Raw genomic sequence first — 3815 nt, forward strand, 5'->3', positions numbered from 1 at the left:
TCTTAAGCTGCGATGGTCTGCTGTAATTATTTATCAAGGTACAAATCATTAATGCAAAATTTCTGCAGGCCCTGAAGCAAAAAAAGTTAATAAAATATAATGGCACTAAATTAAACATTTTAAACTTTCACAATAGAGTAACTACTAAGAAAAAAATAAAGGAAAATCTATGTCAAACAGAACTTGATGAATAATTGTAATAAATAATGCATTTTTAAAGAATTTTTCATGAACATTTTTCAATGGTATTAATTATTTATAATTATTCACCATATCATTTCCAAGAAGAGTTTTTGGTCTCTGACTGTTTGCCGACACTTTGTCCAGACAATTCATATTCACAAAGCTCAGCCTCACGGCTGGCACTGTTTCTTTCCCTGGAAGGGGGCACACAAACCCTGGGTGCAGGAGTGCCACCCCCTGCCGGTGTTGGGCTTTCCAGGTAGGCACATCCCAACGGCCCCGCAGGCGGCAGCACCACGTGTTGCCAGCTGGGAGAAGAGCGCTGGCACTGTCCAGGTCCCCAGAAAGGAATGGGAAGGGCTGGCATGTCCCAGGGGATGAGCGGTTGGGGTGACACGGCACAGACCCTGCCCTGCCCTGCTGCCACAGCTGGATGCTGCTCGTGGTACAGCGGGTGCTGCTGGTGCTGCCCACGATGCCCCCGGCTGCCGTTTGGCTGCTGCTGTGCTGTGCAGGTGCTGCAGTGGGCTGTCCTCAGCAGGGCACAGGGCAAGGCTTCCAAAGGAGGGAATGCACTGAAATATTCTCCTGTAACAGACATAAATCCTCCACGTGGCTTGGGTGTAAATAGACATTTTAATTATCTCTGTCTTGGGAGTCTCCAAAATGAGGAGTGACTGCCAAAAAAAGATGAATCCGTGCCTCGGGTAGGAGGGCACCTAAATCACGGAGCTGTGGGTGCTCCTGCATGTGAGTGTGGGTTGGGCAGCTGTGCTGCTCGTGTGGGAATTGCTCGGGAGTGCCACCAGTGAGAGCCCACCGCAGCTCATGGTGCCAGGAGGACACCCGTCAGTTCAGATAGGACTCCTCTGCTCCAGGAGAAAGCACAGCCTCCACCACCAGCCTGTGGCAGCCCAGGAACTGCAGCACAGCGGCTCTACGCCGCCCAGAGCCCGGCCTGTGCCAGCCTGCTGTGTGACCCCATGTGCTGCACAGCCCCGCGCCGGGGGGCAGCAGGCAGCTGGACGTCTTTATTTCCATATTCTTTACTCCTGAGAGCTGGCATTTGTAATGAAAAGCAGATAAACTCTGGGAAGAAGGTGAGCTTGTGTTAGCAGCCTGGCTAATGTCAGATGTTGGAAGGTGGAGAGCAATTTGGTTTTAATAAGAACTATCAGGACCAGTGCAGACTTTTGACTTTTTTTCCTGAATTACAAGTATCCATGTACCACCATGTGCATGTAAATCCAGAGCAGGAAAAGACCCCTGGCTGTGAGCCGTGTCTTTTATGAGGAACTGAGCAACATCTGGCTTGCTGTGAGTCTTGTTCTTACCTACGTGTTACCTAGTGGCACCAAGTGTTTATTTGTTGCACAACAGAGGCGCTTTTATTATGTCTCCTAGCTACAAGATGTCTCTCAGACTCCCAAGTGCTGCACTGTTCTCTCCGGACATGGGTGCATCCCTGTGAGCTGCCCTGGCTGCAGCCCTCTGATTGCAGTCCTGCTGCCCTGCTGCAGGTCGCAGCCCTACGGCCCAGGGTTGGCTCCACAGCCTCTCTGCTCTGCCCAGGCCAGCTACGGAGCAGGAGCTGTCTGGGGTATGAAGGCAGAAGCGAGCATTGGATCTGTTCCCACAAGGTTTAATCAGCCGCACGTGTGCCCGTGCAGACAAAGAGCTGTTGTCCATGAACTGAATCTCAATGACCCTTGCTCTCCTCAGACAAAATTGAGCATCTCTTCATATTTTACTTGGAACAGCTGTTAATTGCTCTCAGTATTGTTGTTCTGCTTGGAGTTGGTGGTCCTCTCCTGCTTGGTGTGCATCACCTCTGTATTGGTGGGCAGGCTTTGAAGCCACCCTCTTTAATTGTAATTCAACTACTTGTGATATTTTGGTACCAATTAATATTGATTTTACAATTGGTTTACAGAGATGTTGTTTTATTACTAATATATTTAATGTGCAAATCAATAAGAACACTTGTTTGGCTCTCTCCCTAGAAGGTAATAAAATCAAATATCTCGAGAGTAAAATGCTATCTGATCCATAAATGGCAGCAGCAGATGCTTAATGTAATAGTTAAAGACTATGCAGCATTCTTGGCACCTTCCATGCATTTTCCACATACACTGTACTAAAGTGACACTCAATAACTTGCTAGTTACAAAAAGTTTGGAAAATTTGTTGGCACCACGTCAGCCCAAATAAAGACTCCAGTGCCAAGGAATGGTGCCACGTGGACAAACCAGATGTTCCCAACTGCTCCTGGAGGCAACGTGGGCTGCAGAGGTTCTTCTGGGTTTCCCAGATGTGGAATCCATAGCAGAAGACAGAAGCACTCTGATGCCTCTCCTGCTTCCTGGACCCCAGGTAGGAGTGAGTAGCTTTTTGGGAAAAGCACCTGAAAAGAGGAGAGAAAGGACACGGATTTCTGCAGGCTGACAGCTGTCCAATGCTTCTGAAAGATGCAGTGCTTTGTGGGTGCTTCTGGGAGGCATTTGCAGAGAACAAATTAGACAACACTGCTATTCCATCACAGGCTTCCAGCACTTCTCTTCGTTTGGGTCTTGCTGCTGTGGGGGCTCACTGGAAGGCAGAGCTGGGGGGGCTGCAAAGTGTGGTGGGGGGGGGGGGATGCAAGGCTGGGAAGAATTAACTGAGGTCAAACTGATGTTAGAGAGGCTGGCGAGCTGCAGGACAGAGCAGGGAAGGAGCAGAGCTTTGCACGTTCTCTCTCTGATTCCGACAGAAGTGACACCACCTCGGTTGTCCTGCGCTGCCGGCAGTGCTGTGCCACACCACCATGGAGCAGCTCCTCCGTGCTGGGGTTTGTGACATGTACTAACTGCAGCCCCTGAACACAGAGAGGGAATTTACCTTTGGCTACTGAAGATGATTTATGGGTGAGCAAATAATGAACTTGGCAAACAGTGCATAATAAAGAGAAAAATCTTACACTTTTAATTAGCCAAAAATAAATGACTGAGCATGGGATTGAATCCATTGTCTTTGCATCTCAAGTTCTTCATCTTTCTTTGCTAGTCATGGTCTAATAAACATGCTGCAAAAGTTTCAATTTTCTTTTAAAATGAATAGAGAATTTTGAAATTCCTTTCCTGAACAGGAAGGCAAGCACCCTTGGGTCACCTCTGGCATTTCTGTGCTTTATATTCAGATTTGCCACCTCTTGCCAAATACTTCAGACATAGCAGCTTTTTCCAGCAGAAGAGCATTCCATGCATTTTCCCACCACCTGCAGGTTTTATCTGAGCTGCCACGCTCCAACCTCCTCCACGAGACAGCAAACATCAGCAGAAACAGGCAGGAATCCTCCCTGGCCCTGAACCCCCAGCCCGGCTGCTCACACAAGGGCTCTCCGGGGGCTTGTTGGCCAATGGATAACGGGGTCTGCAGACATAATTCCCTGCAATTGACCCAAGGACACTGCCGTTCTTCGAGTGACCCCGAATGCCCGCTGCTCTCTGCTGAAGTGCCCTCTGGAGAGGTTGCAAGGGGATTTTTGGCCAGGGCCATGCAGGCTGCCACACACCAGCTGGGATGGGACTGTGGTGTCCCTGAGCTCAGCCCGCAGGTGTGCGCTGGGGCCGGGGTCACTGCGGGCACTTCCA

At 49.4% G+C, this 3815-nt stretch overlaps 1 long non-coding RNA gene across 1 annotated transcript in view; it reads left to right on the top strand.

Annotated features, from left to right (window-relative positions):
- The window catches only part of LOC112529983, a 5149-nt gene extending 1934 nt beyond the window's left edge, over window positions 1–3215 (top strand). Inside the window, exons 2-3 of the long non-coding RNA XR_003070976.3 lie at window positions 1588–2556; window positions 2936–3215. This is a non-coding gene — a long non-coding RNA (uncharacterized LOC112529983). The remainder of the gene's footprint in view (window positions 1–1587; window positions 2557–2935) is intronic.
- The last annotated feature ends 600 nt before the right edge of the window (window positions 3216–3815 follow it).

This window comes from Gallus gallus, chromosome 17 (genome assembly GCF_016699485.2).
Source record: "Gallus gallus isolate bGalGal1 chromosome 17, bGalGal1.mat.broiler.GRCg7b, whole genome shotgun sequence".
Lineage (NCBI taxonomy): Eukaryota > Metazoa > Chordata > Aves > Galliformes > Phasianidae > Gallus > Gallus gallus.